At 34.2% G+C, this 24,689-nt stretch overlaps 3 long non-coding RNA genes across 18 annotated transcripts; 2 read left to right on the plus strand and 1 right to left on the minus strand.

Moving 5' to 3' along the window:
- LOC107645805 lies at nucleotides 1-14,117 on the plus strand. Of its 15 annotated transcripts, none has more exons than XR_002348362.1 (6): nucleotides 7-329; nucleotides 439-496; nucleotides 568-670; nucleotides 759-1,811; nucleotides 3,366-3,439; nucleotides 14,072-14,117. It is a non-coding gene; the product is annotated as an uncharacterized LOC107645805 (long non-coding RNA). The 15 variants fall into 15 exon arrangements; XR_002348370.1 differs by lacking the exon at nucleotides 3,366-3,439 and having other exon boundaries at nucleotides 759-1,643; nucleotides 1,724-1,811; nucleotides 14,072-14,116; XR_002348363.1 differs by lacking the exon at nucleotides 14,072-14,117 and adding an exon at nucleotides 7,679-10,345.
- Nucleotides 7,794-24,058, minus strand: LOC110263188. 2 transcript variants are annotated; one of them, XR_002348375.1, is made up of 3 exons: nucleotides 23,601-24,058; nucleotides 21,495-23,353; nucleotides 7,794-9,673 (listed from the first exon to the last, which is right to left on the minus strand). It is a non-coding gene; the product is annotated as an uncharacterized LOC110263188 (long non-coding RNA). The 2 variants fall into 2 exon arrangements; XR_002348374.1 differs by lacking the exon at nucleotides 7,794-9,673 and having other exon boundaries at nucleotides 19,971-23,353; nucleotides 23,601-23,786.
- LOC110263190 lies at nucleotides 14,164-16,322 on the plus strand. Its single transcript, XR_002348377.1, has 2 exons — nucleotides 14,164-14,248; nucleotides 15,854-16,322. It is a non-coding gene; the product is annotated as an uncharacterized LOC110263190 (long non-coding RNA).

The raw sequence follows: 24,689 nt of genomic DNA on the forward strand, positions 1-24,689 counted from the left end.
TCTTTCTCTCTCAGCCAGCAGCCCCTCTCTCTCTCTCTCAGCCACCACCAGCAGCAGCCACCGCCGTTGCCGAACTCTTCTCGTCAGCCAGAGGGTGCCTCGCAGCCGGCATTGACGACAGAGGGTCAGCTCGAAGCTCTTGGCCGTCGATCCTCTTCTCCTCCTCCTCGTCGCCTTTGGCCTTGTAGGCTTCTTCGTGGCCGTCTTCTCTAAATCGTCTTCGTCTTCATCGTCATGGACTTGCAGATCGAAGCGCCGTCAGTTGGATTCCTCCATCGCTGGTCAGTTTGCTCAATCTCAAAGAACTCATCGAGTATAAAGGTCTTCAGGTACATAACCATCAAATTAACTATAGATAATGAAACTATTAGTCATATTAAATAGATGTTTGTTATTCATGATTGTGTAATTAACTTTGTTAATATTAATATGCACCAGCAGAACTTGAAGGACTTCTCGTTTCTCACCCTCAAATATTAGATGCTGTTGTCATCCCGTAAGTAACAAATTAATATTTAATTATTATGCTAATAATTGGGTTAATTAATTAGTTTAATTTGTGTTTAGATATCTAGATGATGAGGCTGGTGTGATTCCAATTGCCCTTGTTGTTCGTTCACCCAACACTTCACTCACTGAACAAAATGTTCAGAAGTTTATTGCTAATCAGGTTAATTAACATAAACATTATTATTGCTAATCAGTTTTTGATAAACATAATTGATCCTATCTGAATGGTTGGAATGTGTGCATTGCAGGTTTAGAAGTGAGCAGTCATCAGCAGTGTTCCTAAGACAGCTTCAGGAAAAATACTCAGAAGAGACCTCATAGCAAAAGTACGATCCAAAATATAGAAAGATATTCTAAACATCACTGCTCCCCCTTCCCCTTTTTGGGATCCCGTCATTCTTCTTCACTATAATCAGCAAATTTTGCATGCACTTATTATAATGATGTTTATTTTGCATGCACAGATACATGAATTTTACATTTGTTTTCTAGGGTTTAAATATGATATGGATTGACGGCTGCGGTTGAATCCACATTTAGTGATTATTTAATTTTTTTGTATATTTTTATTGTGGTTAGAATTTTAACTTTTATTTTCTCTTTCAAATATCTACTACATAGTACATACCTTTGGTTAGAATTACCTAATTGTTTGTTTTTTTCTTGCATTTCAATTGTATTGTTCACTTTGTAATAGGGAAATAATTGCTAGTGTTTGTGTAGTGGGAGATGCATGGGTGGAGAGCACTGAGAAGGGTTATTAAAATGGAGCTATTTTGCATTTAGGATAAAACTGGTAGTCTGCAACTCTCCATGGGTTTGCAGCATATTGTGTCGATGGACATTGCAGCTTTAGGTTAACGTTGTGTTGCTGTACTTGTCTGATACGAGACTGAATCGATTTGTGCTTGTTGCGGGTACAAATTAATTTTATGAGATTCCTGTTTAGTAGTTTAGCTTGTTGTGAAAGTTTGATTCCTGTTTAGTAGTTTAGCTTGTTATGAAAGTTTGATTCCTGTTTAGTACTTTAGCTTTTTGATACTTTTCCTTGAGTGGAATTTCACATTCTTGATATTTAAGATACGAGTTTTGTGCAAACATGATATTGGTGCAGTGGAATTTCACATCCTTCAGTAAGTATTACTCATAATTATCTTAATTATTTATCCTTCCTGTTATGAATACTGATGATTAAACTAATAAATGGAATCAGGGTTCTAAGGCTTCAAAAGGGACACAAATTCTGCTTGCTTGGTAGATTGTCATCTGAGGTTGGATGGAACTACTATGATACCATCACTGTAAGTCATTGCTTTCTGAGCATCTGCTTCCTTTATGCTTGTTCTCATATTTTATTTGTCCATTTTCTGTAGAAATTGATGTACTTCAATTTCCACAAGACTTGCTATTTTTATTCGTCATTTATGTTTATTGCAATGAGTTTTCAATAGTTTTGGAATGTGTAATCAAGAAAAATGTTCTGCCTTGTTATGTACATTTTTTGTTCAGCTCAAACATGAATGGAAATTATTTGTTTGAAATTTGTTATTCCCATTTCCTTTTGATTTGTAACTGACATCAACACTTTGATACATAAATCAATGTATCTAGATAGATAGAATTTTATCCAGATATATTTATTCAGTTATGTTTTAAGTAGTGACTGACAAATAAAATTGAATGGAAATTAAGCCACTTTGCCTTACATGCACAACTAAATTAAGCCAGCAACTTCAACAGAGAGCAGAGTCCCCCACTTTCTTAGGCAAGTACTTCTTCTTCCTTTTCTTTGCTTTGACAACTTTCCTTCTTCACTGTCACCACTACATTCAATTCACATAGCCAATGAACTTATCAACAAGTTCGGCTCGTCTTAATCAATCTTCATCTTCCCCTTCCCCTGCTATTTGATTGCTTTCCCCAAACTATTTCATAATTTGTGTTTATGTTTCAGCTTCAACAAGGATGATTAACTGTAATAGAAACAGCTTATCGCATTAGGAATTAGCTCTTTAATTTGTCATATGTTGGCAAATATTCTTTTGTTACAAGAATAGTGTTAAGAATCAATAGAATGGTCCTCACCGAGTAAAGTACTTATTCTTCAGCTTCTTACCAACACGAAAAAATTATATGCTGCTATATATAGTAAATTAATTATTATAAAAATTAGTTAATAAAAAAATATTCTTGTGGCGTCTCACTACTTGTCAAACGCGCTCATACTTACTACTCAGTGGACTACTAATAAATTAATTTGGAAGTGATTTATAATTTACTAATAAATTTGTTGTCTCTTTTTCTTTTTCTTAAATTAGAGTGAACTTAATTAGTTAATATTCTTGTTTCCGTAGGCATAAATAAAATTCTGAATATACAAATTCGGTTTTCTAATTTTAAACAGGTGGAGCTAGATACAATGGCTTAAAATAAACAGTTATTTAATGGGAAAACAAAAATATATAAATACAATAATTAACACAAAAAATGGTATTTTTTTGTTATTTAACATTATCAGTTTAACTGTTTCAATTCATACGATATCACCAAAACAAGAAATTTAAAAACTAGTGTTGCATTCGTTATTACTCATGCATCAAAGAATGATTAATGGTTTTAATATTAATTATAATAATAATAATATGTAGGAAGAAGAACTGAAGAAGTGGTGCCTGGTTTAAATAATTGAATATGATAACTTGTAACAAAAGAATATTTGCCAACATATGACAAATTAAAGAGCTATATATATTTATAAATAAAGTGTGAATTTATTTATTTATAATAAAAAGCTTTTTCAGCATCTATTTATTCATAATCAATTTAAGTAGGTTTTATTTTATCTTTTTCTTTAGGTTTGAAGTTGATTGCGTAGCTTTCATTCTATTTTCAAGTTTTATAATTGTGTGAGAGTGTCCAACAAGTTAAGGTACTTTATTTTTATTTATTTAATTGTTTATCAATTGATGTTTTATTGTAGTTTTTAAAATGTGATTTGTTCATGCATTTAGTTAAGATGCACTATTACAATGGGACATGTTATGAATATGAGTCAGAGTCGCAATTGAATGTACAATAGACTAAGACATGGTCGAAAGGATTTAACTAGTGAATTTACAAAAGGGGTTTCCTTTGCTGAGAGATCAGCAGATTTGTCAAGTGGACAAATTAGATGCCCTTGTTCTAGGTGTAAAAACAAGGTTTATATGAAATCTGAAAATGTAATAATCCATCTATATAGGAAAGGATTTGTTCCTGATTATTGGCTTTGGACAAGTTATGGAGAAAATAATCCAACCTTATGTGAGATCCCTAATAGGACGAGGGAGCTGGGAGTAGTGCACACCTTAATAGGACGGAGGAGCTGATTTATGAAGCTTTTACAGGATTTGAGTTTGAAGGCCATGGTGATTCTGAGGACGAGGAGTCTCCAAATGCTGATGCTAAGAATTTCTATGACTTGCTGCATGCATCAAAAAAGCCTTTATGGCCAGGATGTGAAAACCATACTGAACTTTCATTTGCTGTTAGATTAATGACAATTAAATCTGTAGGAAATATTTCGAAACGATCTATCGATCAACTGCTTCAACTCATGAGAGAGACCCACCTGAAAGATAATGTAATTCCAAAAAACTTCTATGAAACTAAAAAATAGTTTCTAAACTGGGGTTAACTTCAGGAAAGATTGATTGTTGCATTAATGGTTGCATGTTCTATGCGAAAGATTGCAAAGATTTAAAGGAATGCAAGTTTTGTGGTGCACCACGGTATGATGCAAAAATAGTGAATGTAAGACACAAGGAGATTCCTATGAAATGGATTCAGTACTTGCTTTTTATTCCTAGGTTAAAATGATTATATGCTTCTTTGAGTTCTGCTCCACATATGAGTTGGCACTGTGCACAACAGAGGGAACCAGGAGTACTATGTCATCCATCGGACGGGAAGCGTTGAAACAATTTGATCTCAAGCATTCGGACTTTGCAGCTGAACGAAGGAATGTGAGATTATGTTTATGTGCTGATGGATTTTCCCCATATAATCAATCAGCTACCCCTTACTCTTGTTGGTTTGTGATTGTGACTTCCTACAATCTTCCACCAGAACTATGCATGATCACACCATATATGTTCCTGACCTTAATAATTCCAGGACCCCATAATCCCAAGGGAAAAATAGATGTTTATTTGCAACCGTTGATAGATGAGTTGAAGCTGTTATGGAATGAAGGTGTCATTACATATGACATATCTCAAAAGAAGTTGTTTTTGATGAAAGCTGCACTCATGTGGACTATAAACGATTTTCTTGCATATGACATGTTATCAGGTTGGAGCACTGCAGGTAAATTGGCATGTCCGTGTTGTATGAATCAATCAATTGCTTTTACTTTAAAACATGGTGGTAAATGCTCTTGGTTAGATAGCCATCGTCAATTTTTTCCCTTGGATCATCCATATCAAAGAAATAAGGTTTCATTCTTGAAAAATTGAGTTGTGACAGCTCAAACTCCAGTTAGATTGTCAGGCGAGGAGGTTTGGCGAAGTGTTTGCAATCTTCCAAGAAGTACAGAAGGTGAATCTTGTTCATGTCTTGGTTTATATTTTGGGAGTTACCATATTGGAAAGACAATTTGTTAAGACATAACCTTGATGTGATGCACATTGAGGAAAATGTCTTTGATAATGTCTTTAATAAGGTAATGGATATTAAAGACAACACTAAAGACAATGTGAAGGTAAGAATGGATTTGAAGGAACTCTGCCGACGGAAGGATTTAGAGCTGCAATTGTTACCGAATGGAAAATAAATGAAACACAAAGCAAAATTCACTCTCTCTATGGAACAAAAAAGGGCAGTTTATAAATGGGTTAGTGAGATTAAAATGCCAGATGGATATGCTTCTAATTTGCGTAGATGCATAAATATTCGAGAAGAGAAACTGTTTAGGATGAAAAGCCATGACTGTCATGTTTTTATGGAACGTTTGTTACCAATTGCCTTTGCCAATCTTCAACTCCAAATCTGGAAGCCTATAGCTGAATTAAGCAAACGGATTTGTGCTTCACAATTTTGTACGCGGATGACTTGTTGTTGATGGAGCAAAATATTATCACCACCACATGTAAGTTGGAGCAAATTTTTCCTCCAGGATTTTTTAACTGCATGGAGCATTTGCCCATTCATCTTTCGTATGAAGCAAGAGTGGGAGGTCCAATCCAATATCGATGGATGTACCATTTGAGATGTATAACTTTAATTCAATGCTCTTAGTCATTTAATCTCAATCTTATGGCTGCCACTCTATGCCTACATGTTACGTTGCTTTAAGTACTTGAATAGATTAAAGCGAATGGTTAAAAATAAATCAAGTGTTGAAGGATCCATTTGTGAGGCATATATGAGTCAAGAAACCTCTTATTTTTGCACTTATTATTTTGAGCCTCATGTACAATCAAGGAGAACTAATGTGGGCCGGAATGATGACGGTGGAGCCATCAATATTCAATTTCCAACTTTATCAATATTCAACCATTGTGGACGCATATCTAGGATAATTAAGAGCCGATACTTAGAGGATAAGGAGTTGGTTGCTGTACACTTACAGGTTCTACTTAATTGTGAAGAAGTTGAACAATACATCAAGTAAGATCACCAAATACTCCATTTTTATAGTTTAGTAGTCTTATTTACGAAGTACTTATATATATGTATATTTATATGAAATTTAGATATTTTGTGAAAGATTTGAGAGGTGAAAATCCAAATATCAGCCAAGATGAAACCAACCGAAGAATAACATTAGAATTTCCAACTTGGTTTGAGAATTATGTAAGTTTCCTAGCATTTTTTTGTTAAATATTTTTATTTTTGTAAGTTAGTTATTAACACCTTGGATCTTTTCTAGATTCATGATAGCAGAAATTTAGTAATGAATCAAAGTCTACACCACTTGGCATGGGGTCCTAGTAAAAAAGTGCAAAGTTATTCTTGGTATATAGTAAATGATTTTAAGTTTCATACAGAAAATTGAAGTGTTGGTAAAAAGACTTTCAATGCTGGAGTTTGTTTTAAGGGAGATGATGACGGCAATGAGGAGATCTATTATTATGGAGTAATTAAAGAAATCATTGAGATTGTATACTCTGGATGTGAATTGAATAGATTAGTGTTGTTTTAAGTGTAAATGGTTTGATTGTACTCTTAATCGTGGAGTCAAGATTAATAAACAACTTGGCATTGTGAAGGTGTGTCGCACTAGAGAATATTCAAGATACGATCTTTTCATATTTGCTCAAAATGCAATTCAAGTTTATTATGTCCCATATCCTAAAATGATAAGAGAAAAGACCAATTGGTGGGTTGTTATCAGAACCAAATCAAGACGTACAGTTGATGATCGGTATACACTAGAACATGCATATTAAGATGAAACAACACCTGAAGAATTTGTAGGAAATGATGAACCATTAGGAAGTTTAAGAACTGAGGATGGTGCATACGAAGAAGTTTAAGTGAATGAAATAAATGTAGTTCACACAGATGATGGGGAGTTTGAGTTTGACAATGATTCTGAATATGACAGTGAAGATCAGATGGGTACATTGCTTGATGATAATGAAGAAGATAACAATGATGAGAATCAAAACAATGTTGATGGTGATAGTGATAGGGAGGATTATTAGTCTATTGCTGCCCCCAAAATCAATGCTTTCTTCTCTTCTTCTCAGCGTAGGTTATAACTTACACTTGTCTTCTGTTTTGTGGGAAGGAATTGAACTGTATTTTGATGCCCTTGAGATCTTATGCACTTAATTTTAATTTGGTCTTTCAACTTCATTTCTATTTATTCTGTGTTAGTAGTTGTATGAGTGAAAGAGGAAGACAGAACAGAAATAGAGCAAATAGTATAGAAAGTGGCAGTGGAGAAATAGCAGATAGAGATAGTTGAAGAATACAAAAATCACAGATGAGAAACTATCGGTGAGATAGTTCCCAAATTCACAGATCAATTGGTTTTATAGAGGCCAATCTCTCCACAAATTCCCACTCAATTCTTTTCCTACTTCCAAGTGAATAAATTGTTAATTGCTTATTTTACTGAAAGACCATTTATTTGAATTAATAATACATGTTGGTGCTTATTTTATCTGAAATTATGTAGATGTCTGACAGTGACAAAAGAAAAAAAAACAAAAGATGACCTCCAACAAAAGATGACCTCCAACAATAAACATCCAATTCTACCACTACTTCATCTGCTACAGCGGCCAATACACTTCCGTCATTAATTCCCAATCCAAGTATCTCTGAAAATGCTCAAACAGTGTCAAATCCAAGAGAGCAAGTACCTAACAATGAAGTTGAAACCGAAGGCAATCAAATTGGAGTGGTTATCTACTCACGCGTCTTCAAATATTGAGACAAGTCAAAGGAAGCTAAAACTGGACTTTGCAAGAGAAGGGTACGTTTATATAGAATAAATGTACATAACAATTAAACTACTTATTAATAGAATAAGAAAATAGATATTTATTCAGGTATAAATAATAAAGAATATAATGATTGAATAAGAAAGTAATTACTATTTTTAAAAAATAATCAAATTTTGAAAATCTTTATTAATTTGTTTTGAATGGGTTTGATTAGTTATTATTATATCCCAATCTCAATGATATATATTTCTGATTAGTTATTAGTAGTTTTTATGAGTATTATAGCATTTTTTAATAATTTCTGATTAGTTATTAATTTGTAATATGTCATTGTTCATTAATTTATTGATGTTCACTATAAGAAGATTTCACTCCTTTGGTGCTTGATCTGTTGTCATCAACAGATTCTATTTTGTATTTTGTGGGGATAAATTTACTTTCTTAACAAATTTTTTGGATTTAGGATAAATTTATTCTGTTTTTACTATTAGAACAGGGTCTTATCATTCTAAGTTTACTTCCTTAACACCATATAAGACTACAATAATTTTATTTTTTGAAGTTAATCTTTTATATTGTATTCCGATTGATATTAAGTAATATCTACATATATTTACCTTCCCCTACCGCGGCTCATGCAATTTCGGACATTATTAAAGGGCATTACTCTCAGCTGTGGCCTTCGTGGAAAAAAAATACCAAATGCTACTAGGAAATTTTGGTGGGAAAAGTTCGAAGTAGGTTTTAGAGAAACATTTAATCTTTGGTAGATTAAGAATTAGTTCTAAATTTGAAAAATATAATATATATCAACTTATAACTATTCTTACTTGTGTTGATTATCCTGAAGTAAACATCAGTTTTTTCCTCCAAATCTTCATTGGGTTCGAAAAAATTGAGAAGCGAGGTGCGACTTTACTAAAAAATTTGTTGGGAAAAGTTCGTGCAAGTCGTGTCAAACCTCAATGGATATGAGATGTTGTGTAGTATGCTCTCTGTGCTTATTGGAATATTGAACGCTGGGTTTCTACAAAAGAGTACGCAAGGCAAGTTAAATCGAGCATCTGATTGCAGCGGATTTGGAGTGACTCTTCATACTGTTGGCTTAATTTTCGTTACCCAATACAAAGCTAATATGGTGATGTTATAGAAAAATTTAGATCTTTTATGTTATAAGTTTATACACTTTAATTGGTAGCTGATATTCATAGATTTTTTAATTTATATGTTTGGTATAAAAAGTCATTAAAGAAGATTCCAACACCGTTATAATCATTTGCGAAGACCTACAAACACAAGGATGAGACATGGTGGATAAGAAATCAAAACATGTTGAAGTGAATCTATCTTAATCAAAATATATATTTCTCTCTCTATGTATTATTTTAATATTGCATTAGGACTAATGTTTCAGCTCATAGGATTAGTGTTGAGGCCTTGCAAGTTGTAATTAAACTAACATGATATTTTCATTCCCTCTTATATTTATAGTTTAATTACAACTTGCAAGGCCTCTTTCTATTGGATGTTACAACCCTATGAGCTGAAACACTAGTCCTAATGCAATATTAAAATAATACATACAGATGGAGAGATATAAATTTTGATTAAGATAGACTCACTTCAACATGTTTTGATTTCTTATTCATCCATGTCTCATCCTTTTGTTTGTGGGTTTTCGCAAATAATTCTAACCGTGTTGGAGTGCTCTTTAATGATTTTTTCTACCAAACATATAAATTAAAAAACCTATGAGTATCAACTACTAATTGAAGTGTATAAAATTATAACATAAAAGATCTAAGTTTTTCTATAACATCACCATATTAGCTTTGTGTTGGATAACGGAAATTGAGCCAGCAATACGAAGAGCCGCTCCAAATCCGCTACAATCAGATGCTCGATTTAACTTGCCTTGCGCGCTCTTTTGTAGAAACCTAGCGTCAGTATTCCAATAAACACAGAGAGCATCCCACACAACATTTCCTATCCATTGAGGTTTGACACGACTTACACGAGCTTTTCCCAACAAATTTTTTAGTAAAGCCGCACTTAGCTTCTCAAAATTTTTTCGAGCCCAATGAAGATCGGGAGAAAAAACTGATGTTTGCTCTGGATAATCAACACAAGTAAGAATAGTTATAAGTTGATATGTATTATATTTTTCAAATTTAGAACTAATTTTTAATCTACCAAAGATTAAATGTTTCTTTAAAACCTACTTCAATTTTTTTCCACCAAAATTTCCTAGTAGCATCTGGTATTTCTTTATGAAGGCCACGGCTGAGAGTAATGCCCTTTAATAATGTCCGAAATTGCATGAGCCGCGGTAGGTGAAGGTAAAAATCTGTAGATATTACTTAATATCAATCGGAATACAATATAAGAGGTTAACTTCAAAAAATAAAATTATTGCAGTCTTGTATAATGTTAAGGAAGTAAACTTAGAATAATAAGGCCATATTCTAATAGTAAAAACAGAATAAATTTATCCTAAATCTAAAAAATTTGTTAAGGAAGTAAATCTATCCCCACAAAACAAAATCTGTTGATGACAACAGATTAAGCACCAAAGGAGTGAAATCTTCTTGTAGTGGACATCAATAAATTAAATGAACAATGGAATATTACAAATTAATAACTAATCAGAAATTACCAAAAAATGCTAAAATACCCTTAAAAACTACTAATAACTAATCAGAAATATATATCATTGAGATTGAGATATAATAATAACTAATTAGACCCATTCAAAACAAATTAATAAAGATTTTCAGGATTTGTTTATTTTTTAAGAAATAATAATTAATTTCTTATTCAATCATTATATTCTTTATTATGTATATTCTGAATAAGTATCTATTTTCTTATTCTATTAATAAGTAGTTTAATTGTTATGTACATTTATTCTATATAAATGTACCTTTCTCCTGCCAAGTCCAGTTTTAGCTTCCTTTGACTTGTAGAAAGATATTGAGTCCAGACTATGTATGCAACCTATCTATGTCTCAAGTTCAGACTACTGCAGAAAGATATTGAGTTCGAGTTCAGTGAGGGCTGCAAACAAGCGTTTGATAAGTTGAAGACTGCCCTGACTCAAGTTCCAATTGTGAGAGAATCAGACTGGAGCCAGCTCTTTGAAATAATGTGCGACGCCTCCAACCATGCAGTAGGTGCAGCACTGGCTCAGCGTGAAAGTAAGGACCTCTTTGTAATTGTTTATGCATCTAAAATTTTAGATGCCGCTCAGTCTAATTACACTACTACCGAGAAAGCTTCTTGCTATTGTTTTTGCTCTGGATAAATTCCGAGCCTATTTACTTGGTACAAAAGTAGTAGTGTACTCCGACCACGTAGCTCTAAAGTATCTATTAGCTAAAAAGGAATCCAAATCAAGGCTTATACGTTGGATACTGCCACTACAAGAATTTGATTTAGAAATTAAGGATAGGAGTGGTAACCAGAATCTAATGGCAGACCACTTGAGTCGCCTTGAGCATATTAAGAATGACTCCACTCCTATAGCTGATAATTTTCCATTTGATAACCTGTAAGCAGTATCTGAGGTAGTCCCTTGGTATGCATCTGTAGCTAATTATCTAGTTAGCCGCACCTTTCCTCCAAACTTTACTAAGTATCAAAGAGACAAGCTGAAAAGCGAGTCTAAATATTATATATGGGATGACCCATATTTATGGAGATGTGGCGCTGACCAGGTAATTAGACGGTATGTGCCTCAATCAGAATTCCAGTCCATTTTAGAGGCCTGCCACTCATCTGAGAGTGTAGGACATTTTGGCCCTCAAAGAACAGCTAGAAAAATCTTAGACTCTGGATTCTGGTGGCCTACTCTTCTTAGAGACGCTGCTAAATTTTGTAAATCTTGTTTCTCATGCCAAAAATTTGGTAATATATCCATGAGGGATGAGATGCCTCAACAAATTATGCTTTTCTGTGAAGTTTTTGATGTTTGGGGCATTGACTTCATGGGTCCATTTCCAAATTCTAATGGTTATTTTTATATATTGTTAGCTGCGGATTACGTTTCCAAATGGGTGGAAGCAATTCCTACCCGCACTGATGATGCTAACACTGTTGTTTCCTTTGTTAGAAACCATATCATTTGTCGTTTTGGATCACCACGAGCAATCATGAGCGATCAAGGCACCCATTTTTGTAATAGGAGACTAACAGGATTAATGAAGAAGCATGTGATAATTCATAAAGTTGCAACCGCCTACCATTCTCAGACTAATGGGCAAGCCGAGGTGTCTAACAGAGAGATAAAGCGTATATTGCAGAAGATAGTCAAACCTCATAGGAGAGACTGGAGCACCAGGCTATAAGATGCACTCTAGGCATACAGAACAACATACAAGACACCCATTGTAATGAGTTCTTTTCGCCTAGTTTATGGAAAAGCCTGTCATCTCCCAGTGGAAGTAGAGCACAAAGCCTTTTGGGCAGTAAAGGAGTGCAACATGGGATTTGAGAAAGCTAGAGCTGAAAGGAAGTTGCAACTGCAAGAATTAGAGAGCCTTCGCCTAGAAGCTTATGAGAACTCGAGGCTGTACAAGGAGAAGATGAATGCTGTACATGATAAGCACATCAAGAGGAGAGAGTTCCAACCTGGGGACTTAGTCCTCCTTTACAAATCTCGACTGAGGCTCATGCCAGGCAAGTTGAGATCAAGATGGGAAGGTCCATATAGAGTAGAGAAGGCCGAGCCGTACGAAGTTTTTCACCTTAGTCATCCTTCAAGCTCTGAACTCATCAAAGTTAATGGACATCGTTTAAAGCTGTACCATGGCGAGAAGTTGAAGAAAGACAAGGAGCTCGAGATCTTCCTCTTGGAAGATCCACACATAGCCGAAGACTGAGCTAGTGGAGCGTCCAACTTACAGACGTTAAAGAAAAGTGCTAGGTGGGAGACAACCCACCATGGTACGATCGTTCTTTTCTTTATTCGTAGTTTTCTTTTTCAATAACTTTTCTCCTTATTCGCATATATAACTTGCATCTGCATTTGCATATTTTTAATTAATTAAAAAAAAATTTTCACGCGACGCGACCGCATCAATGACGCGTCCGCGTCGCAGGTGGCTCAGAAAGATTAAGAAAGCGAACAGAGTCACGCAGGAGCGTGGCTAGGGGCGTGCCTTTGGCACAAATCGATCGACGCGACCGCGTCAGGTGGAAAAATTTTCCTCCCACGCGACTGCCTCACCCACGCGGCCGCGTAACCTGAAAATCGACGTGAAAGGGGTGCATGGCCGAAAGTTGTGCTGGAGTAAGGTTGGACTGGCGCTAAACGCACAAGCCTTACCACGCGAACGCGTGCCCCAAGCGTCCGCGTCATCCTCCAATCTTGGCCATCCACGCGATCGCGTCACCCACGCGAACGCGTCACCCAGATTTTTGGCAAAATGCATTTCAAACAGAAAGTTGTGCGAACGCGAGGCTGCACTCGCGCCAATCGCACAAATCAGGCCACGCGATCGCGTGACCCACGCGTCCGCGTCACTCACGCGACCGCGTCGCCTGCGCCGCACAACTTATCCTGATCAGCGCCAATTATCTTATCTTTTCTTTTCTAATCCTAATTTCTTCTATATTTTCTTCTTTCTTCTTTCTTTCTTACTTTATTTCTTTCACTTCTCATTCTTTTTCACCTTCATTCTATTTTACTTAATTTATTTGCATATTTCATTCATTGCATTTTAATTTTGTGCATATTTTTTTCTTTTCTAAAAATTATTATTTTTCATTGGTGTCACTTGTTCATATTCAACTGTTGTGTCTTTTCTGGTATTATTTTAGTGCTCAGTGACTTGTTTTATTCTAGTTAGGTAATATTATTTAAATCAATGCCAATCTTTTATACTTGTATTATTTTTGTATTGGCATGAATTTATATTATATCTCCTTACCCACACTCTCTTCCCTATTGTTGTAATTTTTTGCACTCTTGAATTGCCATGTGCTTCTATTTATTTTCTCACTTGCATGTTGTAGCTACCATGTAATTGAGACCTTTATTACTTGGCATTAACCAACCCATATTTTATTTATTTTCTTATCTTTATTTCTGAGTTACTGTTCTTCTTTTTCTCTTCTTTCAGGCTGGCCACTGAAGACGGAAAAAGGGAGAAACTTCTAAAAGGGGAGACAAACAAGCTCATCTGCACAATCCTTAAAGAAAAGCATCAGTTGAAACAACCCGTCCACCTGCACATCTTAGCATGCACCGAGGACGGTGCAATCTTTAAGTGTGGGGAGGTCGATACTGATCTCCATGGGTTAGTTACTCTTCTATCTCAACACCAATGGTTTATTTTCCTTGTTAGTTGTTGCATTTGCATGATTATTTGATTTCGTGCATATTTTACCACTTGGTTGAAGTAATATTTTCTTTTTCAAGAAACCTTTTAGAGCATTTCACTAATTTGAATAAAATTTAATGTTACACTTGTTTGAAGAAATATTATACTGGAACATGGTTTAGAGCTCGAACACATAAAACCTGTGAGATTTTTGAGCCTATTTGAATTGGTTGCATTTTATCAACCAATATTTTATTTTTGGTGTGTGTTTTTCTCTCTAAAATTGTGATCATTTTCTTGCTCAATTCTATATTTCCATGGTTTGATGTACGCATACACTTACATGATTGAGGCCTTTGTTTCACTGAGCTTACATACTCATATGGCCTTACCCTTTCATTATTCTTTGCAAACCAATGTTGAGCTTATTATATCCCTTTGTTCTTTACTTTAGCACATCATTAACTCTAATCGGAAAACAATAATGTCTTTAATTTGAATCCTTGGTTAGCTTAGACTAGTGAGAGTGCTCATGAATTAAGTGTGGGGAAGTCGAATTTGGAAACATTTGGTTTGAAAATTGAGTATGTTAGAATTTTCTGAAAATGTGAAAGAAATGTTTAGGACATGATTCATGCATCCAATAATTTAATCATATGCATTGAGAAAAACAAAAGAAAAAGAAAAAAAATACATATATAAAAAAAAAGAGAGAAAAAGAAAAGAAAAAGAGCAAATAAGTAAAATAGGACAAAATGCCCTAAAGTAAATGTTGGTAGCAATGCATATGAGTTGTACTTGAAATTAGAATGCATGAATATGTGGAAAACATGGTTAATAGATAGTTAAATTTTGCATTATGATTACATGGATTGTCTAAAGTTAGGTGGAAAGTTTAAGTTAATTAAGGATTCAGATTTTAGTCCACTTGGCCAAATACAATCCTACTTTAACTCTAACCCCATTACAACCCTTAAAAGACCTCTTGATATGTGTATCTATGTATTAAATTTATGTTGATTGTTAGATGAAGAGCAAGCCTTAGAAAGCAAGGTTAGTAGAGAATTGAGAGAATCGAACCTAAAACACTTGAGTGATTAGAGTGCATACACTTCCAGTGAGGGTTCGATGCTCGATTCTTTGTTCCCGGCTTTCATGAGCTATTTTCTTCTACAAGTCTATTTGTACTTCATTTTTATGATTTGAATTAGTGAAATCCAGTTCATATTTATTCTTGGAAAATTTATTTACTTTTAAACCAAGTAGGTAGAAACATTTTGCATGTAGTTGCATTCACATAGATAGGTTGCATTGCATACTCTCTATCATTTTTCTTCACTCCTTTATAGCTTCTCTTAAGTGTGGGAGGTTGATAAACCACTATTTCATGGTTTATCTTGTGCTTAATTGAGTGATTTTTATCAACTCTTTACCCACTTATTCATACTAATCGCATGTTTTACGTTTTCCTTCTTGATTTTATGCTATGATTGAAAACTTGCTTCCTAGAGACCTTTAATTATGTATTTTAATTATCCTTTATTCCATTCAATGCCGTGATCTGTGTGTTAATTGTTTCAGGTTTTATAGGGCGTGAATGATTTGGAGATTGAAAAGGAAGCTTGCAAAAATGGAAGGAACACAAGAAATTGAGAAGATGACCAGCGAGAAGTGACGCGGACGCATGACTCATGCGACCGCGCAACATAGAGGAAATTGCAGTGACGTGGACGCATGGCTCACGCGACCGCGCGGATCGGAATTGCACAAGTGATGCGGAGGTGTGGACGACGCGTACGCGTGGCAAGGCAAAACGCCAGATGACGCGTCCGCATGAATGACGCGATCGCGTGACACGCGCGATCTGCAGAATTCGTTGGGGGCGATTTTGGGCCCTGTTTTGACCCAGTTTTCGGCCCAGAAAAGCAGACTAGAGCTAGGAAACATGTAGAAACGAAGGAGAACATTCATTACAGACAATTTTTTCAGTTTTAGATCTAGTTTTGACTCCTCTAGGTTTTCTCTCTACACATTCATAATTTTTAGGATTTTATTTTTATTGCTTTTCCCATTCGGATATTGAGAAGAGTTATTACCTCAGCAAGATTTCGTCATTTTAGTTTGTTTTCTTTACCTGTCTCTTACTCTTCCATGTCCTTTGTTTACTCAGAATTATTATTGGATTATTTTTAGAATTTATTAATACGAAAACTATTTTTATTTTTAATTGATCCCCTTGATTATTATTTATCATGTCTTTCTATATTTCCCTTTCTTATGTTATGAATTCTACATTCACAATGAGCGAGTAGTTCCATAACTTGGATGGGAGTTGATTGAAAGGAAGACCTTGAGTTGGAACGCTTAAAAGAAAAATTGTAATTGAGTTTATTGTTGGATTGCCCTCTAGTCACTGACACCAATCCTTTTCAATTGAGCGGATTGGAATTTGTGAATAGAAATAGTTTTCCAACTTGCTTGACTTTCCCTTACCTAGTAAGGGATAACTAAACAGAACAACCCTTAATTATCAATTAATCTTGAGAGTATTCCAACAAGAATAGGGCTTCCAACTAATCTACTCCCAGTCAAGGTTTTTATTTAACATTACATAAATTCTCTAATTTAATTTCCTGTTATTCAACTCAAACCATTTTTGAAAACATCTGATTAATAAAATAGCACATCTATCTGCAACTCGTTGGGAGACGACCTGAGATTCATACTCCCAGTATTTTAATTTAAATTTAGTGACAACCCTTCTAAATTGATACGTGGATTTCTGGTTGGTTAAGAACTGTACTTGCAACGTATTTCTTATAATAATTTCTTAACTCGCCAATTTTCGCCACGTCAATTTTTGAGACGCCTGAGTAGATAACCACTCCAATTGATTGCCTTCGGTTTCAACTTCATTTTTAGGTACTTGCTCTCTTTGATTTGACACTGTTTGAGCGTTTTCAGAGGTACTTGGATTGGGAGTTAATGACGAAAGTGTATTAGCCGCTGTAGCAGATGGAGTAGTGGTAGAATTGGATGTTATTGGTTCTTCTAAACTTTCAGCAAGTCGTGTCAATTTTACATTTTTTATTTTATTGTTGGATGTCATCTTTTGTTTTCTTTTTCTTTTGTCACTGTCAGGCATCTGCATAATTTCAGATAAAATAAGCACCAACATGTATTATTAATTCAAATAAATAGTCTTTCAATAAAATAAGCAATTAACAATTTATTCACTTGGAAGTAGAAAAAGAATTGAATTGAGTGGGAATTTGTGGAGAGATTGGCCTCTATAAAACCAATTGATTTGTGAATTTGGGAACTATCTCACTGATATTCCCTCTGCAATTTTTGCATTCTTCACCTATCTCTATTTGTTATTTCTCTACTTCCACTTCCTATACTATTTGCTTCATTTCTATTTTATCTTCCTCTTACACTCATACAACTACTAACACAGAATAAATAGAAATGAAGTTGAAAGACCAAATTAAAATTAAGTGCATAAGGTCTCAAGGGCATCAAAATACAATTTAGTTCCTTTCCACAAAACAAAAGAGAAGAGTAAGTTAACCTATGTTGAGAAGAAGAGAAGAAAGCTTTGATTTTGGGGGTAGCAATAGACTAATAATCCTCACTATCACTATCACCATCAATATTGTTTTGATTCTCATCATTATTATCTTCTTCATTATCATCAAGTAATGTATCCATCTAATCTTCACTGTCATATTCAGAATCATTGTCAAACTCAAACTCCCCATCATCTGTGTGAACTACATTTATTTCATTCACTTAAACTTCTTCGTATGCACCATCCTCAGTTCTTAAACTTCCTAATGGTTCATCATTTCCTACAAATTCTTCAGGTGTTGTTTCATCTTAATATGCATGTTCTAGTGTATACCGATCATCAACTGTACGTCTTGATTTGGTTCTGATAACAACCCACCAATTGGTCTTTTCTCTTATCATTTCAGGATATGAGACATAATAAACTTGAATTGCATTTTGAGCAAATATGAAAAGATCGTATATTGAATATTCTCTAGTGTGACACACCTCCACAATGCCAAGTTGTTTATTAATCTTGACTCCACGATTAAGAGTACAATCAAACCATTTACTCTTAAACAACACTAATCTATTCAATTCACATCCAGAGTATACAATCTCAATGATTTCTTTAATTACTCCATAATAATAGCTCACCTCATTGCCGTCATCATCTCCCTTAACACAAACTCCAGCATTAAAAGTCTTTTTACCACACTCTAATTTTTTGTGTGAAACTTAAAACCATTTACTATATACCAAGAATAACTTTGCACTTTTTTACTAGGACTCCATGCCAAGTGGTGTAGACTTTGATTCATTACTGAATTTCTGCTATCATGAATCTAGAAAAGATCCAAGGTGTTAATAACTAAAAAATGAAAATATTTAACAAGAAATGCTAGGAAACTTACATAATTCTCAAACCAAGTTGGAAATTCTAATGTTATTCTTCGGTTGGTTTCATCTTGGCTGATATTTGGATTTTCACCTCTCAAATCTTTCACAAAATATCTAAATTTCATATATATATATATATATATATATATATATATATATATATATAAGTACCTCGTAAACAAGACTACTAAACTATAAAAATGGAGTATTTGGTGATCTTACTCGATGTATTGTTCAACTTCTTCCCAATTAAGTAGAACATGTAAATGTGCAACAACCAACTCCTTATCCTCTAAGTATCGGCTCTTAATTATCCTAGATGCGCGTCCACGATGGTTAAATATTGATAAAATTGAATGTTGATGGCTCCACCGTCATCATTTCGGCCCACATTAGTTCTCCTTGATTGTACATGAGGCTCAAAATAATAAGTGCAAAAATGAGAGGTTTCTTGACTCATGTATGCCTCACAAATGGATCCTTTAACACGTGAGTTATTTTTAACCATTCGCTTTAATCTATTCAAGTACTTAAAGCAACATAACATGTAAGCATAGAGTGGCAGCTATAAGATTGAGATTAAATGACTAAGAGCATTGAATTAAAGTTATACCTCTCAAATGGGTACATCCATCGATATTGGACTGGACCTCCCACTCTTTCTTTATACGGAAGATGAATGGGCAAATGCTGCATGCAGTTAAAAAATTCTGGAGAAAAATTTGCTCCAACTTACATGTGGTGGTGATAATATTTTGCTCTGTCAACAACAAGTCATCCGCGTACAAAATTGTAGAGCACAAATCCTTGAAAAATTTGCTTAATTCAGCTATAGGTTTCCAGATTTGGAGTTGAAGATTGGTAAAGGCAATTGGTAACAAACGTTCCATAAAAACATGACAGTCATGGCTCTTCATCCCAAACAGTTTTCCTTCTCGAATATTTATGCATCTACGCAAATTAGAAGCATATCCATCTGGCATTTTAATCTCACTAACCTATTTATAAACTGCCATTTTTTGTTCCATAGAGGGAGTGAATTTTGCTTTGGGTTTCATGTATTTTCTATTCGGTAACAATTGCAGCTCTAAATCCTTCCATCGGCAAAGTTCCTTCAAATCCATTCTTACTTTCACATTGTCTCTCTTGTCTTTAATATCCATTACCTTATTAAAGACATTATCAAAGACATTTTTTTCAATGTGCATCACATCAAAGTTATGTCTTAACAAATTGCCTTTCCAATATGGTAACTCCCAAAATATACTTCGTTTTGTCCAATTATGAGAAATACCAAAACCAAGACATGAATAAGATTCACATTTTGTACTTCTTGGAAGATTGCAAACACTTCGCCAAACCTCCTCGCCTGTCAATCTAACTGGAGCTTGAGCTGTCACAACTCGATTTTTTAAGAATGAAACCTTATTTCTTTGATATGGATTATCCAAGGGCAAAAATTGACGATGGCTATCGAACCAAGAGCATTTACCACCTTGTTTTAAAGTAAAAGCAATTGATTGATTCATACAACACGGACATGCCAATTTACCTGCAGTGCTCCAACCCAATAACATGTCATATGCAGGAAAATCGTTTCTAGTCCACATGAGTGCAGCTTTCATAAAAAAATTCTTCTTTTGAGATATGTCATATGTAATGACACCTTCATTCCATAACAGCTTCAACTCATCTATCAACGGTTGCAAATAAACGTCTATTTTTTCCTTGAAATTATGGGGACCTGGAATTATTAAGGTCAAGAACATATATGGTGTGATCATGCATAGTTTTGGTGGAAGATTGTAGGGAGTCACAATCACAACCCAACAAGAGTAAGGGGTAGCTGATTGATTATAGGGAAAAATCCATTAGCACATAAATCTAATCTCACATTCCTTCGTTCAAGCTGCAAAGTCTGAATGCTTGAGATCAAATTGTTTCCTTGCTTCCCCATCCGATGGGTGACATAGTACTCCTGGTTTCCTCTGTTGTGCATGGTGCCAACTCATATGTGGAGCAGAACTCAAAGAAGCATATAATTGTTTTAACCTAGGAATAAGAGGTGAATCCTTTTAACAGGAATCTCCTTGTGTCTTCCATTCACTATTTCCTTCAGATTTAATTGTCATTAATCTCACAGTAAATGAAAATTCAGTGTGGTTTTCACATCTTGGCCATAAAGGCTTTTTGAGGCATGCAACAAGTCATAGAAATTCTTAGCATCAGCATTTGGAGACTCTTCGTCCTCATAATCACCATGGCCTTCAAACTCAAATCCAGTAAAAGCTTCATAAATCAGTTCCTCCGTCCTATTAAGGTGTGCACTACTCCCAACTCCCAACTCCCAGCTCCCCCGTCCTATTAGGATCTCACATAAGGTTGGGTTATTTTCTCCATGACTTGTCCAAAGCCAATAATCATGAACAAATCCTTTCCTATGTAGATGGATTATTACATCTTCAGATTTCATATAAACCTTGTTTTTATACCTAGAACAAGGGCATCTAATTTGTCCACTTGACAAATCTGCTGATCTCTCAGCAAAAGAAATAAATTCTTCTACCCTTTTTGTAAATTTACTAGTTAAACCCTTTCGACCAGATCTTAGTCTATTGTACATCCAATTGCGACTCTGACTCATATTCATAATTTGTCCATTGTAATAGTGCATCTTAACTAAATGCATGAACAAATCACATTTTAAAAACTATAATAAAACATCAGTTGATAAACAATTAAGTAAATAAAAATAAAGTACTTTAACTTGTTGGACACTCTCACACAATTACAAAACTTGAAAATAGAATGGAAGCTACGCAATCAACTTCAAACCTAAAGAAAAAGATAAAATAAAACCTACTTAAATCGAATATAAATAAATAGATGCTGAAAAAGCTTTTTATTATAAATAAATAAATTCACACTTTATTTATAAATATATATAGCTCTTTAATTTGTCATATGTTGGCAAATATTCTTTTGTTACAAGTTATCATATTCAATTATTTAAACCAGGCACCACTTCTTCAGTAGTTCTTCCTACATATTATTATTATTATTATTATTATTAAAACCATTAATCATTCTTTGATGCATGAGTAATAAAGAATGCAACACTAGTTTTTAAATTTCTTGTTTTGGTGATACCGTATGAATTGAAACAGTTAAACTGATAATGTTAAATAACAAAAAAGTACCATTTTTTGTGTTAGTTATTGTATTTATATATTTTTGTTTTTTCATTAAATAACTTTTTATTTTAAGCCATTGTATCTAGCTCCTCCTGTTTAAAATTAGAAAACCGAATTTGTATATTCAGAATTTTATTTATGCCTACGGAAACAAGAATATTAACTAATTAATTTCAGTCTAATTTAAGAAAATGAAAAAGAAACAACAAATTTATTAGTAAATTATAAATCACTTCCAAATTAATTTATTAGTAGTCCACTGAGTAGTAAGTATGAGCGCGTTTGACAAGTAGTGAGAGGCCACAAGAATTTTTTTTATTAACTAATTTTTATAATAATTAATTTTCTATATATAGCATCACATAATTTTTTTGCGGAAATTAATTTTATTATGGAACTAATATTGGTGCTGGATGGCGTTATGGAGATGATGAGAACTTTACATTCGTATGGTGTCAGTTTACATGCAAATCGGACCGAGGGACTTGCCAAAGCAAAATCGGACTGTGCGAGAATTGCAGCAAAGAACTCAAAGGGTCCGTTTTGATTTAAAAAAAATAAAAAAAAAGAAAAATCTGAAAACGGAGGGTCCGTTTTCTTTTAAGGGAAGAATTTAAAAAAAAATCTAAAAACGGAGGGTTCATTTTCTTTTAAGGAAAAAATTAAAAAAAAAATCTGAACCGATTTGATTTCAAATATAAAAAAAAAAGACAAAAACTAATTGGATGGTCCGATTTGTGGTCAATAAATTTTTTAAGAACTCGGAACGGTCCAATTTCTCCCTGTCTCACACCTGTGTCTAACACCTGTATACACCATAACCAAACACAACTCACACACTAATCCAATATAAAAAAAATTAGCCATTTTTTCGTGTTGGTAAGAAGCTGAAGAATAAGTACTTTACTCGGTGAGGAACATTCTATTGATTCTTAACACTATTCTTGTAACAAAAGAATATTTGCCAACATATGACAAATTAAAGAGCTAATTCCTAATGCGATAAGCTGTTTCTATTACAGTTAATCATCCTTGTTGAAGTTGAAACGTAAACACAAATTATGAAATAGTTTGGGAAAAGCAATCAAATAGTAGGGGAAGGGGAAGATGAAGATTGATTAAGACGCAAGAAGCCGAACTTGTTGATAAGTTCATTGGCTATGTGAATTGAATGCAATGGTGACAGTGAAGAAGGAAAGTTGTCAAAGCAAAGAAAAGGAAGAAGAAGTACTTGCCTAAGAAAGTGGGGGACTCTGCTCTCTGTTGAAGTTGCTGACTTAATTTAGTTGTGCATGTAAGGCAAACACTTGGTGTGCGTGCTGTTTCAATGCCAGCAAAAGACTCCTTCTGCTTTGTTTCTAAGGTACTCTCTATGTTTCTTCTATGATGGTTTCTCTCAAGTTTCGGAGAAAAGATTACGCTTGCTTTGCTTCTGATGTCGAAGCCAGATCCACCACATGAAAAGCATTAAAGAAGAGAGCAAAAAGAAGCTCAAGGAATTAGAAGAAAAGCTGATTACAGATCCACCACATGAAAAGCTGATTACAAAACAAAAATTTTCATAAATTCACCAGCGCCAAAATAAAATAACCGAGCTAAAGGAATTAGAAGAAATCTAGTTGTGACAGCTCAAGCTTGGAACAGTAAGACGGAAGTGTTCCATAAATTCGACCGATTACCTTTGCAAAATTGGAATAGTAAGACGGAAGAAGCTTCGAGAAGGTTCCATGATCCATACGGTATTAGAGAGAGAGGTTCGTATGATAGGCGGCGAGAGGCGCAGAGAAGAAGACGTGAACGCGAGCTGAAAATTGGAGATGAGAATGGTATGGGTGGCTTAGGGTTAGGTTGGGTAATTTAGATAATATCTTTTTTTAACTTAGCGATCCATTTAGTGATCATAACTTTAGCGACTGAAATAGTAACCAACCACATTATTCTATTTATCTATAAATTAGTTGCAATATCGGTCGCTAAATTAAATAATAGCGACCGATTTTGTGACCAAGAGTCTCAAGAATATTCATTCTTTTGTTTTGGTTGCTAATTCGGTCGCTAAACTAAAAAATAGCGACCGAGTTTAGCGACCGTTTATATTCTAGTTGTATAAAACTAGTCGCTAAATTAACAATTAACAATCGATTTAGCGATTATTAATTTAGCGACTGAATTAGCGACCAAACAATTGTTCACCCTATTTCACTATTAGTTGCAAAATCGGTTGCTAAATAAAAAATAGCGGCCATTTTAGCGACCGATTTTATTTTGGTTGTATTTAAAATTATTTGGTTGCTAACTCGGTTGCTATTAGCAACCGAACTTATTGGTTACTAAAATCGGTCCCTGAATGTAATTTAGCAACCGATTTAGCGACCAATATTGATTTGGTCTTGAAAATTCTGTATCGGTCGCTATTAGCAACCAATTTTTTCGGTCGCTAAAATCGGTCGCTATTCGGATACTTTCTTATAGTGAAAATTAAATGATATTAGTTTTTTTAAGGGCAAAAATCTATAACAATATAAAATGGTAATATTAAGTTTCATGTTCTTATATATGAGAACATTATAGTTTATTATATTATATAGGATAAAGTACTAAATTAGTCCCCTATGTTTGGGCGTAATCCTGTTTTGGTCTTTAAGGTTTAAAGTGTCCTATTTGAATCCAAAAAAGTTTCATTTAACTTCAATGTAGTCCCAACATGAGGTCAAAGTTAAATAATTAATGAAATGTCCTATATGATAGCAGTACAAGAACAAGTTTGA

The sequence above is a fragment of the Arachis ipaensis genome, chromosome B06 (assembly GCF_000816755.2).
Source record: "Arachis ipaensis cultivar K30076 chromosome B06, Araip1.1, whole genome shotgun sequence".
Taxonomy (NCBI): domain Eukaryota; kingdom Viridiplantae; phylum Streptophyta; class Magnoliopsida; order Fabales; family Fabaceae; genus Arachis; species Arachis ipaensis.